This window comes from Felis catus, chromosome F2 (assembly GCF_018350175.1).
Source record: "Felis catus isolate Fca126 chromosome F2, F.catus_Fca126_mat1.0, whole genome shotgun sequence".
NCBI lineage: Eukaryota > Metazoa > Chordata > Mammalia > Carnivora > Felidae > Felis > Felis catus.
Genome location: NC_058385.1, coordinates 2,674,047 through 2,690,698, shown reverse-complemented (window position 1 = coordinate 2,690,698; position 16,652 = coordinate 2,674,047). Strand labels below are relative to the sequence as shown.

Below are 16,652 nucleotides of genomic sequence, written 5' to 3'. Positions count from 1 at the left end.
GGGAGCACAGCGGTCTCTGGGCTTGCTTCACCTCTGCTACAAACCTCTCGAAGTTTCCAGCTTTCCCCCCCAGGTATCATCCATCCACATGTCGTAGCCAACGCTCTCGTCTTGGCCACCGCTTTAAGCTGCAGGGAAAACTAACAGACTGGGGGAGGCATGCCTGCCAGGGTCTGTTTCCCGGGCTTTCCTTCTCGCAGAGCAGGAAAGGGAACTAAAGTGAAGGCCACCACTGAAAGCTGAACCTGCCGCGTCCTGATGATAGCTTCTTCCTTCCAGCTGGAATGACAGTTTATCTGAAAGCTCTAGCTACCTGCTGGTGTCGCAGTGCCTCAGACAGCTCTGCTCCTTTTCCTCCTCCTTTTAGAAAGGCACCCTGCTTTTAAAGAGCCTTCTGTATAAAATCGTTTTACTAAACTGATACATAGAAATAAATATTATACGTGATATTTTCCTTTATTACATATACACATGCACACAAACACAATGCCATATATACGTGTATATATACACACGTATATATGGCATATATATGTATACATATACACACATATATATGGCATATATATGTATACATATATATGTATACATATATATACATATATATGACATTGTGTATATGTATATGTATATGGATGTATACATACATATATATACATATGGAGAGAGAGAGAGATAGGGAGACCTGTAATCTATATCTATCATTATTTATCTATCTATCTGTCATCTATCTATTGAAATGAACCTGTATTGACTCACTACCAATTGAAGAACTAGAATGTTGCCACCTACCTTGACCTTCTGCATTTCAGGTCTCAATCTTTCCTCCTCTGGTGCCTGGATGTTGATTTTCTATTTATCATTCCCTTGTCTTGTTAAAAAATATTTCAACCATGTATGGATATATTCTTAAACTTTTTTCAATGTTTATTTAGTTTTGAGAAAGGGAGAGAGAGAGAGAGAAAGAGAGAGAGAAAGTGCGAGCAGGGGAAGGGCCGAGAGAGAGAGAGAGAGACACAGAACCCGAGGCAGGCTCCAGAACCCGAGGCAGGCTCTGGGCTCTGAGCTGTCAGCGCAGAGCCCGACGCGGGGCTCAAACTCACGAGCCGCGAGATCATGACCTGAGCCAGAGTCTGACGCTCAACCGACTGAACCACCCAGGTGCCCCATGTATGTCTATATTCTAAAGAATATATTGCTCTGTTGCGCTTGTTTTTAAGCATTAGAAAAGTGCTGTCATATTTAGTGTAGCTCTCTGTACTTTCATTTTTTATTTAAACATGATGTTTAAGATTTATCTGTGTGGTTATTTTGTGCTTGTACTATTTATTTTTCTTCTCTATAATGTTTACTTCTCTGCAATGCAATTTGGTAACAATACCATTAATTATATATACATTGGATTAGTATTTGATTAATATTTGATTAATATTTGATTGTTCTCCATTCTTGGGGTTTATGAAAAATACTCTTAAGACCGTTTTTATATGTGGTTTACAAAGGGGGCTAAACTGCTTTCTTTCTTTTTTTTTTTTTTTTTTTTTTTACTTTTTTTAATGTTTATTTATTTTTGAGAGAGAGAGACAGAGTGTGAGCAGTGGAGCATTAGAGAGAGGGAATCCCAGAATCCAAAGTAGGCTCCAGGCTCTGAGCTGTCCATCAGCACAAAGCCTGACCCGGGGTTTGAACTCACCAACCGACAGATCGTGATCTGAGGCAATGTTCACAGGTAACCAACTGAGCCACCCAGGTGCCCCTAAAGTGCTTTCTAAGTTGGTTTTTATAGGTACATTCCTAACATGCTTGCTAATTTTTGCCAATATATTGGCGTAAAATAATATCTTACTCTGTTCATAATTTCACAATTAAGGTTGAGCGTTATCATCGTGTTTATATGATGACAGAAATGATAGTGTATATATTTTGCTCATTTTTATAGTGGTTATTTTCTTTTCCTTATGCTTTTTAGGAATTTTCAGATATTCTGAATATAATTAATTGTTTATAATATGTCTTGCGGATAGTTTTTGCCACTTTGTAGCAAAATGTAGTTTTCTTTCCCTAAGATTGTAAAGGGATTTTTATATATTCTCTTCTCAGTGTTTAAAACTTTGAGTTTCATGTTCAGATCTTTGATTTTGTGCCAAGTGGGAGGTGACAGATTACTTGTTTTTCCATGTGGAAAATGTATCACTTATTATGTCTCTACCCTTTTAAAAAATGATTATACCCTAAAATACACGGAGCAATTCACACTGAGTACTGTTTGACGAAATTTTTATGTATGGATATACTTGTGTTACGCAGGTGTAATATTCTAAGATTGAAAACATTCTAGCGTCTCAGGGGTTTTCTCATGTCCATTCTCAATCAGTAACCATTCTAGCCCCATGAATCGATCACTGTTATATGTCAATAAATTACATGTGCATATGCTTAAAATTTTTATGAGTGGAATCATACAGTATGTATTTTTTTCTGTCTTAACCTCCAGAGAAAAGTTTGTGTTTCTGGAGGGTGCCAGAGGGCACTTCTGACTTACTACAACTTTAGTTACTTTCAAAAAATTTAACTGAATGTGTTTTCAAGTCATCAGTTTCCTTTATTTCACGGGGAGGGCACATATTGGAATCCTATGTTAATTTTTTTATTAATCTGCATTATCTCTTATGATAATCTGACCTACTACTGTCACGAAAATTTGCCTTATGAAATCCTCACTTACTCCTATTACATTGAAATAGGTGATCCTTGAAGAATGCGGTTGTTAGAGGCGCCAATCCCCCACACAGTTGAAAATGTACATACAAATTTTGTGTTTTTTAATGTTTATTTATTTATTTTTGGGGGGCGAGAGGGCAGAGAGAGAGAGAAAGAGAGAGAGAGGGAGAGAAAAAGAGAGAATTCCACGCAGGCTCAGCATTTTCAGTGCAAAACTTGACATGGGGCTAGAACTCACAACCGTGAGATCGTGACCTGAGCCGAAATCAGAAGTTGGCAGCTTAACTGACTGAACCACCCGGATGCCCCCAAAATGCATATATAACTTTTGTTCCCCCCAAACTTAACTACTAATAGCCTGTGGTTGACCAGAAGTAACTGTTGTTACTGATAACATAAACAGTCTATTAACACATGTTTTGTATGTGTATGTATATTATATACTGTATTCTTCCAATAAAGTAAACTAGAGAAAAGAAGATATGATTAAGATCATAAAGAAGAGAAAATACATTTATAGCACTGTACTGTATATATATAAAACAATCTGCATATAAGTGGACCCACACAGTTCAAACCCATGTTGTTCAAGAATCAACTGTATGATATATAGCTGATTTATATAGCTGTGAAGAAATACTAAAGGAAAGGAAAGGAAAGTAGAGATGTGAATGTGTTAATACTGATACATACTTGGAATTCTAAATTGCCTTTTTCACATGCAAAATTCAGCAGGCAGAACCTGATAAATAACAATTATCCTGTTATACACTTGCGATGCTTCCTGACTTACAGTCTTCTCTACTGCTGGACTTTATTCCATTACTTCAGTTCCATTCTTTCTTCTAGAGCTTGTTACTTCATACACTTGTTACCATTCACCCCAAACTCTAGTTAGGTCACACTCAACGAGAAATCTGCTTCCTCCTTGATCCCTATATTTCTGGGGCAAAGGTAGAAAAATTAAAATGGAAAAAGACCAACATTATAAATTTAAATTACTAGGATATGTAAAAGAGAAATTAAAAAGAAAAAGATCAACATTATAAATTTAAATTAATAGGGTATGCTTAAGTTTTTCCATATGTGTATATATATATGTATATATATACATATATATATATTTCAGACCTTCTTAAAGAATTATGAATAGTCTATCAATAATTAAATGCTCATTATTAAAGAGTACAAAGTGAAGTCTGAACTAAAACGAATCAGTACTTATCTTTCTCTGATTTATCTCACTCAGTTCGGGGTCTGTCCATGAGTCCCTTAATGAGCTCAAAGTTTATCCATGTTGTTGCAAATACAAGAAATCCACCTTTCATATGGCTGAATAATACTCCATTGATATAGGTAGCACATCGCTTCATTCATTTGTATATTTCCAACTGAAATACTGCTTTCATTGCTTTGGGGTATATATGCAGAAGTGGAATTGTTGCATTATATGTTAGACTGATTTTTAATTTTTTGAGGAGCCTTCATATTGTTTTCCGTAGTGGTTGGGACAATTTACATTCCAACACCATGTGGAACACCATGTTTAACACCAACAATATTTAAGTGTTTCCTTTTGACCACATCACCAGTACCTGTTGTCTCTTGCCTTTTTGATGGTAGTCATTCTACCAGGTGGGAGGCAAACCTCATTACGGTTTTGATTTGAATGTCCGTGATGATTAGTGATGTTGAGCATCGTTTCATGTGCCTGGTAGCCATTGTAGACCTACTTTGGAAAAAGGCCTATTTTGTTCTTCCCATTTTTAATCAAACTTTTGTTGTTGTTGTTGCTAAATTGTATGAGTTCTTTACGTATTTGGGATATTAACCCCTTATCTGGTATATGGTTTGCAAACATTTTCTCTCATTTTGTAGGTTTTTCTTTTCATTTTGTTAATTGTTTCTCTTGCTGTACAAAATACAAGTACTCTGTGATCTCATTTATATGTGGACTCTAAACAAAATCAAACCCGTAAAAAACAGAGTAAAATGGTGGTTACAAGAGGATGGGGGTGGGGATTAGATTGATGGTGTTTAAAGGAACAAACATAATGAGTAGTAAATAAGCCATAGAGATCTAAGGCACAGTATAATGAATATAGACAATAATATTGTAGTATAATTATGTAAGGTGATTGATATTGCTATCATGACAATCATATTACAATATATAAATTTATTAAAATAACACACTGTATGTCTTAAACTTACACAGTGTAACATGTCAAATTTATTCTATAGAATATTAAAATAAAGTAAATAAAACCAATCAGGCTTATATTTGTAGTTTCTACCACACAGAATTTATTGTAACTTTGCCACCTTTGCCTAATGGAAGGAAACTGTGTTTCTACCCTTAATTCTAGTCAAGAAATATTTCCTGTAATAAAGGAGTTATATTTGAATATGACCTACTCCACTCACATTCTAGATGGAAAGAGAAACTAAGAAACTCCTAGGCCGGCCCTATTCAATACCTACACTCATGCTGTTAACTGAAAACTGTCATAATGTAGAGTGACCCTTGAACAGCAGGGGTTTAAACTATGCAGTCCAGTTACATACAGGTAGATTGTCTTTTGGTCTTTTTTATTTAAAAAAATTAATTTCAGTATAGTTTGATAGTGTTCTATTAGTTTCAGGTGTACAATAAGGTGATTCAACAGGTATAGGCAGATTTTTTAACAATACATTATTATAAATTAATTTTCTCTTCCTTATGATTTTCCTTTTTTTTCCCTTTAATTTGAGAGAGAGAGAGAGAGAGAGAGAGAGAGAGAGCACGATCAGGGGAGAAGGGCAGAGGGAGAGAGAAAGAGAACGAGCAGAGGAGAGGGGTGGAGTGAGAAAGAATCTCATGCAGGCTCCACGCTCAGCACAGAGTCCGATGTCGGGCTCGATCCCACAACCCTGGGATCAGGACCTGAGCTGAAAGCAAGAGTTGGACTCCCAACCCACTGAGCCACCTAGGCGCCCCATCTTCCTTATGATTTTCTTAATAACATTTTCTTTTCCCTAGCCTGCTGTATTGTAAGAACAAAGTATAAAATAATATACAAAGAATGTGTTCATTGACTGGTTATGTTATTCATAAGGCTTCCAGTTAAGAGTAGACTACCAGAAGTTTTAGGGGGAGTCAAAAGTTATATATGGAATTTTCAACTGCATGAAGATCAGTACCCATAACCCTCATATTATTCAAGGGTCAGATGTCTTACGATGATACTTATTTTCTAATTAAGGATTTTGGGTAGCTGTGGGTGCAAATACAATGAGCACTCTGGGAGAAATTAATGCGACAAGGAACAAATTAAAAAACTGAATAATGTGGGACAAAAACAGCCTAGGGTACATGAGAAAGATCAGATTACTTTCTTCTTCACTTAATTTATCAAAACCTTTTCTGCTTGAATCGTGCATCTGGGGTCTCCGAAGTTCACTGCACATAAGCTCTATCTCTACTGAAATCCTTTAAGGAAACAGAAGTTTTCTCTCTCTCACTCATACGTGGAGTACGGAGGAAACAGAATGTAGCAGTTTGCTTTCTCCACAGGGCAATCTTAGCAAACCTGGCTCACGTCCGTCCTCACACTAATTCCTGAGCTGAGAGTTGACAAAGCCGGGCTGGAAACCCATACACAAACTCTTCGCCTTTTAAGATGCCTGTGTTAGTCTGGATTTAATTTGTATTACAAAAGCACAGGAACAATTCAATTACAACTTTCCATGTAGCAGAAAACATTTCATATTAAATTATTAAATACTGTTTCAACAATCACTGAGCTAGCTAATCATACTGTAAAACATACTGTACCAGCTATAGCCAATAAGCAGAGCTTGAGATGTAATTGGAAATTAGTTTTATTTTGGTCCTCATTTAACCTGTTCCACAGAGTGGCGTAAATTACTTTTCTGCTGGCTTCTAGTGACAAAAGCTCCGTTGTGACTTTAAGGTACAGACACTGTCTCAGTGGACTTCCTTTCTCCACATAGAAGCTTGCTGTGAGAGGGAACACGTGATTCTAGAAGGAAGCATTATTACCTCTTCTCTTATTCTCACACACTTCCTTCTCAGATGAATGGCTGACTTCAGATAAAAGGTCTGAATACTGTTTCTTGACAGGTCCTGTCATAAAATGACTTGCTATACTCCCAGCCTGCTGAAAGTTAAAGCTAATTCTTTCCCTAGGGGTTCAAGAATGGCTTCTTTTTTTTTTTTTCCTGAGGGTTCTCTCTGGATCTCCCCGTTTCTCAACTGCCTTTCCAACCATTCTATTCCTCTGGTGTTACCCTTCCAGGAAGTCCCCCTACAAACTTTAACATGGCTTCCATGGGCTCCGTTCCTCACACCACCACTTACACCTGTGCCTGGGTGACCCTGTCAACATTTGGAGTGCAAGAAAATCCCAACTGAACCGTCTCTTTCATACTCTGAGGTTAGAGAAATGCCCAGCCCTGACCTCCCGGATCTGTTGTGTGTGGGTCACACCTAGTCTTCTACCTCCCCAAACTGTGGGACTAAGTTTCTAATGGTCATATTAAAGCTTCTCTTTCTAGACTTAAAGTGAAAAAAAAAAAGAGCCCCGCATTCCCCTCCCTCGTGGATAGAAGAGGGAGACGCTTGGATTTGGAATCTTTCTTTCTGCAAAGTGATGCTTTCAAAAAACAGACCTTCAGTGTTTTTTACTCCCTGTTACTTTTCATCTTCCTTTTGGATATCACAGCCCTTAAAATGGTTCCTGTCCAATTACTTTGAAATTTCCACATAGTGGTCTTAATCTTCCCTTTGAGTTTTCACATTCACTTGAATTTTGGAATCTAAGTTCCTACTTTCCATTAATATCCTCTTATAATGCATTCTTATTGAGAAGTTTCCCTGAAAAAGGCAGCTATGTTTCTTCTAGCATGTTTTCAAGTTTAATTTCAGAAGTGAATATCATTGTAAAGGAACCCTTTACAACTTTAAAAGAGTAAAATAGCTTTCCAACACACTGGGTCCTAACAATTTAGGTGTTAGAAGCCTAGGGGCTCTGGGTGGCTCAGTTGGTTAAGCCTCCGACTTCGGTTCAGGTCATGATCTCATGTTCATGGGTTGAAGCCCCTCATCAGGCTCTGTGCTGACAGCTAAGAGCCTGGAGCCTGCTTCGGATTCTGTGTCTCCCTCTCTCTCTGCCCCTCCCTTGCTTGCACTCTGTCTCTGTTTCAAAAATAAATAAACATTAAAAATAACTTTAAAAAGTGAGAAATAAAAAAGAAGCCTAAAACTTTTAGATCTAGTATTCACCTTGTGACTAGAACCTTTTACGTAAGGAATTCCCTTGCAGCTAACCTGTGGCATTTTCACCTCCCGCAGGAGCTGAGAATTGACTACCTCTGTGCATTTTGCAATGTTCCACTGGCCACTGCTTCAAAAAAGAGACACAGAATGTCAGTTATGGAGAACCAAGTGCTGGCAATGAAACAACACAGTGCTAGGGTTGCTTACATTTTTTGAATTGAAATCCAATTCATAAATTTGAAGAGATTTTTGTTGTAACAATGGAGAGAGAGAAATAGAAACAGGTAATCTGCAGGAAAATGTAGGAAGTGCTATAATAGAAATATGAACAGAACCATAGGGAAGGGTATGAAATGGGAGGACTCAGAATGTCTGGCACATGGAAAGCAGTGTGCTACTACACCAAGGAAGGAAAGGAAATCATTCCAGTCAGATAGGAAATAAAATTATCTAATTCTGTGATCATTTTAAATGCATTTGAAACAGAAAATGCATCCAAAGTATTTGTCAGAGGCTGTCAATGTATTCTATTTAAAAATATAATGCATATATACTGTGATTGAAAGTAATATAGGAAAATAATATCAATTGATTCAACAAACACTGATATCCTTTGAATCACTGTGTGGTTTTGTATCATTTACTAAATGCAGTTCATTTTTGTATCCTAACTTTCCGTTACCTTGTAGTTTCAGATTCCTGTATTTACTTCCAAAATCACTGAAGGGCATTGGATTTGCTCTCTTTGACTCTGACTCATTCATTAGACAGTGTTCCTTCCTTGGTAATTAGATATCAGCACTAGTTACCTACCCAAAAGCATCTTTCTGCTCTAAAAAATAATGAACTTATAATCACAATTTCCCTAAAAACAAATGAAAAAATCTCTGTTTTGAAATAATTTAACTATAGTTTAAATTGGTATATGAAGTGACCTTAATTTAATACCAACAGAAATATGTTTGTATATCCATGGTCAGGTCTAAATTCTAAAAGTTAGGAAAGGATTAGATCATAAAATCTGATGGGTAGGGGGATAACTTTTCATTCATAAAAAGTCTCAGACTGGTCATAACTACTATATTTCTAACAATTGTCTTCTAATAACACAGGATATATTTTTATCCTTAACGTTGTTAATGTTCTTAAGAGACATTTTGAATTATGGTTGCAAAAGGATAAAAACCAAAAATACTTAAAATTGGAGACTATGATTTGATATATTGCATGAACTTCAGCAAACTAAGATTTATAGGGCATATGATTGCATATAAATGAATTGCAACAATATTGATGAAAGAAGCCAAAGCCATCAGTTGCACAAGATATAAATATGTCCTAGTAGTAAATCACCACTTCTTAGCCTTGGAGTTATTGTCACAGGTCATTTTTACTATTGTTTTAGAGCAAAATTTATGTCATGTCAACACCCAGGCATATCCAACATTCATTCACTCATTCGGCAAATATTTATTGAGCAATGTGCCTGGGTGACGGGAATAAAATATGAATAGAAATGGCCTCCCTTTAATAATGTTCAGTGCAACGATGCTCAAATACCTTATTAAACATTAAAATTGCCCCTACACATTAACTGTAATGGATTAGGGAACACATAAGTACACAAAGGGCTCTTTGCTCTAGCATATAATAGAGGAGAAGGGATTTTAACCACTTTTTCTTGGCAATGTCTTACAAAGGATGATACTTGGTCACAGACAAATGAGTTTTCACAAGACTAGAAAGGTTAAGGGGAATACAGTTACTTCAGATATCAGCAGAGAGATGTAAGAGATTTAAATGAGAGCTCTTTGCATGTGTGTGTGTGTGTGTTTCAGAAAAGCAAGTGATAGTTTCTGTATAAGCAGAATGTAGAGTTATGTGATTAAGAACTTAGAAGAAAAACTGAAAAGGAAACTTAGGCCACCCTGTTAAGTCTTCTTCTACCACGATTAGCTAGTTAATCTATATATGTTAGACAATAGAGATTTCTTTTAACATTTTAAGTAAGGTAATGACAGAGAATTGTCTCACATGTTTCTGGGGGAAGTACGGAAGATGAAGTAAGTAGGGGTGGGAGTGGGGTGGGGAGGCAAGACAAGAGATAGGAAAATAAGTTAGGATGCTGACCTTATTTTATGGGGTGCTCCCAGTGTACAATGGCAAGGAGAAGGGAAAAGGTGGAGCCATTTGTATTGAACATAAAATGAACCATGGAAATATGAATGATTTCCATATATGACCCTGAATTTTGGTTGCAGAGACTTATTTATATATGCCTATGTACTTTTTCTTGTATACCAAGTTTCAAATTTCCTTGTGGATTGGCATTATGCAAAATCACTGACTCCTGTTTTTGGCCCTACATATTTAATTGATGTTTTGTCCCTTGCGAGTTAGAGCACTCCTCATGAGGGTGGTTTTAGCTCCACAGGCTTTGAGAGTCATGTTTTATCAACGCTGAAACGCGTTTGGGGGCCTTATCTGTCTGTCGTTTACCACCTGTAATCACACATTGGAGCCAATGTGGGTAATGGAGCCACATTGACTTGTCCATATTTACAGAGGACTTAACTCTTTCCAATTGAGCTTTTAAAAGCAAGTGACCATTTGTGACTTCTATGTCAAAACAGAACCAAACAGAGACATAAACTGCAAGTCAGGAAGTGAATGTGGGCCCAACAAGTGGAAGCGTGGCGGGTGGTTAAGGACGGAAGACATTCATGATCTGAGCATTCCATTCTCTTCACCAACGTATGTTTCCATTTGTCTGTGTCTTCTTCAATCTCTTTCATAAGCTTTCTGCAGTTTTCAGTGTATAGATTTTTCACCTCTTTGGTTAGATTTATTCCTAGGTATTTGATGGTTTCTGGTGCAATTGTAAATGGGATCGATTCCTTGATTCCTCTTTCCGTTGCATCATTGTTGGTGTAGAGGAATGCAACCGGTTTCTGTGCGTTGATTTTATATCCTGCGACTTTGCTGAATCTCTTCATCAACACGAACAGGAGTTTCCCTGAAGTCCAACTGTAGTGGTGTGCTGAGGCTGGAGCCACCTGAAGAGAGCGGATTGCGCCCTAAAAGCAGAGTAACTTGAAATGGACCCTTGAGGGAGTATTTCTCCGATGGAAATCGGTAAACATACCACATGATGCCTTTTTCATTGACAGCCGGTATACCAGCTCACCTCTGTTTGAGTTTGTCAACTGCTAGAGCATCCGTATAATCGTCATGTTGCACTACAACAGTAGATATTCTTTTATTTTTTAATAATTTTTGACATTCTCTATTAGTCATGAAGACAATTTTAATAGAAAAAATTATGGAAACAAATTGTGATTAGTGTCTAACAGCAAGACCTCTTCTTAAGTTTGCCATAATAAAGTTTTGCTTTAACACACAATGAACAGAGACCGCAAGTTGAATGAGTCAATTGATTGCTCATGAAATCATGAGCAGTTAGAAAAATCTAGGTTTTGTGGTTTATGCAATGTGGAGGGCCTTCACTAAGAAAAATTAAAGAAAATTAAGAGTACAAATTAAATTCAAAAGTGAATAGTAGAATAGAAAGGAAATCACAACAAATTATACACTTTAATAAGCTAATAAATATAAACATCAGAAAGTTCAGAAAAATAGAACAAACATTTACTAATAGTTTCATATACCTGTATGTCATCCTTTAATTTTTCACTCATATATTTTTCTTTTTTTTTTATGTGACCATGACTTTGCATTATTGTTTTATATAAAGGGAATAGGAAGATAATTTAGTTTTTCTTCCAGCATGGTCCATTGCAATTTGTCTCCTATTGTTTACGCTTGGGATATGTGAAACATGGATCTTTATATACTTCATCTGAACCCACCCAAAGCCTCTGAATGGAATTGATGGTGAATGACATAAATGTATCCTAGTAAGCCTAAACCCTGCTTCCCATGCTCCCCAAAAGCCCTTGGCCTTTCCAACAGCACTCCGCATATGAAAGGAAGTGTGAAAGAAAAGAATGCAAAAGACATCTGTCTAAAACAACTGAATTTAAAAGATCTCTAAAACATTCAAGAGATGTGAGTACGCATGGACACCGCTAACCCTCTAGATGCCTTGGGAGGGGCCTGTGCAAGAGGGACCATCTGCACCTGCTTTCCATTGCTTCTCAATAATGTGTCTCCTCCACGTAACACACTGCTCGGTTGTTCTGCTGCCCGGAGAGCGGTGGGGAGAGGTTCCAAAACCACGTCCTGGTACAGCACGAAGTGTGTCGTGACCCATTAGCAATGGGCTAGTGAGAGGGATGGGGCTGTGGAATGTGTTGCAGAAGTTATCAATTATTCTGGAGAATAATAATGTCTGCCAAGGGAAGTTGGCTATGTTTATGAAGGATCTAAGTCTGCTTTGTACAATGTGGTAGTAACTAGCCGCACATGCTTTTGAGCACTTGGAATATGGGTAATCTCAACAGAGAGGTTCCGGAAATACAAGATGTACACTGAATAGTGAAGTATCTATATCTTTTGGCTGTATTCACTTTGGATTATTTGCTATTGTATGGTTGAGTTTTGAGAGTTCTTTATATATTCTAAAAACTAGTCCTTTGTCAAATTTTTGGCTTCAAAGTATCTTCTCCCACTCTAATTTATCTTTTCATCTTTTTAACAGGGTCTTCTGCAGATCAATAATTTTGACTGCAAGAATTTTGGTTCATTAAATGTTTTGCCTTATGTATTTTATGTTTTGGTTATCATGCCTAAGGACTCTTCACCAGGCAACATATCATGGATTTTTCTCCTATGTTATTCTCTAAAAGTATTCTAGTTTCACATTTACATATAGATCTATAAACAATTTTAGTTTATTTTTTTCTTATAGGATGTGAGGTTTATACCTAGTTTCCTTTTTTTAAATCTATAGATATCCAATACATCAGCATTATTTGTAGAAAAGATTAATCTTTCTGCATTAAATTGCTTTTAAATATTATTTGACTATGTTGCATGGGGCTATTTTTGGGTGCTCTATTTTGTTCCATTTATGTTTTCATGTGTCCCTTCATCTATAACACACCATCTTGATTACTATAGCTATATAATAAGACTGGAATTGGGACAGAGTATTTCTTCTGTTTATTTATTTTTTCAAAATTCTTTGAACTAATCTAGTTCCTTTTCTTTTCATATAAATTTAAGGGTAATCTTGTCCATATCTACAAAAAATGTAGCTGATATTTTGGTAGAATTTCTTTTAGGCCTGCTCATCAGTTTGAGAAGACTTGACATCTTTACTAAATTGAGTATTCTAGCCCATTAAAGAGGCATATCTCTTTATTTAGATCTTATTTAATTACTTTCATCAGCATTTTGTAGTTTTTAGCTTATAAGTCTCACATATGTTTGGTTAGTTTTACCTAAGTGTTTTAGTTTTTGAGCAATTATGAATTATATTTACTTAATTTTTCTATTTTTCTAAAGAGGAATCATTAGAATTTGGATAGGGATTGCATAGAATCTATAAATGGTTTGGGGTAGTTTAAAATTTTAAGAATATTAACTCTTCCAATCCATGAACATGGGATGTCTTTCCATTTGTGTCTTCTTCAATATTTTTTTTCAGCAAAACCTTGTAGTTATTTCGTATGATCTTTATTTCTGTATTTAAGCTTATTCCTAGGTATTTTATTATTATTGATGCTATTGTGAATGGGATAATTTTTTTCAGATGTTTCATTATTAATCTGTAGGAAGGCAATTATTTTTTCTGTGCTGACTTTATGTACTGCAACTTTACTGATTTTGCTGATCAGTTTCAGGAGTTTTTGGTTGAGTTTTGAGATTTTATATGTATAAAATTATGCCATCTGCAAATAATGAGAATTTAAATTCTTCTTTTCCAATTTGGATGTCTTTTATTTGCCTGTCTTACCTAACTGCTGTAGCTAGGACTTATTATAGTATTATATTGAATAAAAATGGTGAGAGTGGGCATCTTTGCCTTATTCCTGATCTTGGAGGAAAAGTTTTCAAAATTTCACCATTGAGTGTAATGTTAGCTGTGGGTTTGTCATATATGGCCTTTCTTATGTTGAGGTCTGTTCCTTCTATACCTACTTCAGTGAGTGTTTTTAACATGAAAGTATGTTCTATTTTGTCAAATGCTTTTTCTTCATCTATTGTGATTATCACATTTTTTTTATCTTTTATTCCATTAATATGATGTATTACATTTATTGATTTGCATATGTTGAACCATTATTTCATTCCAAGGCTAAATCCCACTTGATGATTGTGACTAATCCTTTTAATATGTTCTTGAATTTGGTTTGCTAATATTTTTTGATAATTTTTACAACTACATTAATCACTGATACTGGTCTAGCTTTTTGTAGTGTCCTTATCTGGCTTTGGTACCAGGGTATTGCTGACCTCCTAGAATGAGTCTGGAAGTGCTCAACATTTTTAAAGACTAAAGTCTTCTTAAAAGAAGGATTCTTCTTAAAAGAAGGATTGTGTTAATTTCTTCTTAATTGTGTGGTGGAATTCAACCACAAAGCCAGCTGGTCCTGGGGTTTTCTGTATTGGAAAGATTTTGATTATGATTCAGTCTCTTTACACATTATAGATCTGTTCAGATTTTCTATTTCTCCAAGTTCATTTTTGGTAGATTGTGTGTTTTAAAGAATTTATCCTTCTTATAGTTTATCCAATTTGTTCTCATATAGTTGCTCATAGTAGTCTCATAATCCTATGTATTTCTGAAGTATCAGTTGTAATGTCTCCTCTTTAGTTTCTAATTTTGAGCCTTCTCTCTTTTTTTCCTAGTTAGTCTGACTAAAGATTTGTTAGTTTTATTTATCTTTTAAAAAATTAGCTCTATGTTTTGTTGATCCTTTCAATTATTTTCCTGGTCTATATTTCATTTATTTCCAACCCAATCTCTATTAGGTTTTTTATTTTGCTAACGTTGTATGCTTAATTTTTCCATCCTTTTCTAATTCCCTGAGGTATACAGTTAAGTTGTATATTTGAGATCTTTTTAATTTATTAATTTATGATATATTGCTAGAAACTTTCCTCTCAGAGTATCTCTTGCAGGATGCCATACACTTGATATGTTGTGTTTCCCATGTCATTTGTTTCAAGATAATTTTTATATCCCTTTTGATCTCTTTGACCTATTGGTTGTTGTAATATAAATTAATTAAGTTGTCTTTTTGAGTTTTCTTGTAGTTTGTTGAAGTTCTTCATAAAAGCTCTTTTGAAATCTTTATCTAGATTTTTTATTTTTTTTTATGATGCCTAAGATTTATGGTTCAAATCCTTGTCAGATATTTCTAATGTTTTTGTCATCTTGCTGTAAACATGTTTCCTTTTTTTTTTTTACTCAGGCCTTTTGAAAATTTCCTCATTAGTACAAGAGTGATTTTCCATTGAAATACAGGAATCATTATTGTTATTAAGTACATGAGACTTTTGTATTATTTAAATCTTGTGTTTTAGCAGGCACTGTGATACCACTCCAGAGAAAAGGAAAGGAACACCACCTCGTTAGTGTAAGGTATGTGTAATTCTGGGTTTTCCATTTGACCTCTGTTAACATTAGGGGTGCAGAAAGTAGAAGGGCCTCCTCTATGGTGGGTGAGTTTGGGAGTGCATGTCTCCACTGGACTTTCTCTGACACTGCCCCAGCCAGAAGAGGGAGAGGTGTCTCTTTACCACTGGGTTGGGTGCAGGTCCGACCTTTCCATGTAGTCTTCTAAGGGAAGGGGTTATGCAGGGATGAAACTTGTAGCCTTTCACTCAGCCTTCTCTGAAACCACCAGGGCAGAAATTGGAGGGGGAGTAAGAGTACAGTCTAAGCTCCCCGCTGGGCCTTTGGGGTGTGAGTGGAGGGAGCTGTACCCTTCCTTGGTGTTTGCCAGAAGCCGGGTGGTTAGCATCTAATTGTTTTCTGCCTTTTGAGGCTGCCCTATTCCTGGTCCTTTGGCTGGAGAGAGTAGCCTCCATGGGCCTTTTTATCTGTACCTCTTGGTGTTTCTACATTGTTGGCTTCTGAGTCATTGTTGAACTCAGTCTGAGAAATATGGAAGAAACAAAACAAAACAAAACCCAAGGAACTCTCTGCCTGGTCATTTGGTAAGTCCCTTATTATTTCCTCTACTTTTCAGAATTTGTTTATCTTTGTTTTATATAGAATGTCCAGGTATTTCACCCATATTTAACAGGAGAAATAGGGAAAGGGTTTCTACTCCATCATCCAACATTTACTTTCTGGAATAGCTGTGAAAAGCAAAATATTTCATGAGTTGTTAATTTGAATGATTTTATTAGTGCTTTATTTTTTTTAACATACATCCCTTGTTTTAATTTTTGATGATGATGAATCATGTAGGTTTTAAGCTCTGTTTATAAAGTTTCTTTAACAAGCACCATGATTCTCAAAACCATTGTTTATTTGTAAAAAAAAAAAAAGTTTTGTAGGTTTCAACCAAGGTCTTACAGATAGGCCAATAATAGTCTTAATTTTATAGACTTTTTTGTGTGCGGAATTGCATTTTACTCAATTATCTGGAAATTTCATAATGATAAGACTGATTTCTTGAGCTTATTTCAAATATTATGTTCAAATTTGCTCCCTCAGTTTCAATTTTATGAC

At 35.9% G+C, this 16,652-nt stretch overlaps 1 long non-coding RNA gene across 1 annotated transcript; it reads left to right on the top strand.

The window, feature by feature from the left end:
* Positions 1-7,026: 7,026 nt before the first annotated feature.
* On the top strand, positions 7,027-15,804 carry LOC123383003. Its single transcript, XR_006592155.1, has 3 exons — positions 7,027-7,160; positions 8,078-8,286; positions 15,497-15,804. It is a non-coding gene; the product is annotated as an uncharacterized LOC123383003 (long non-coding RNA).
* The last annotated feature ends 848 nt before the right edge of the window (positions 15,805-16,652 follow it).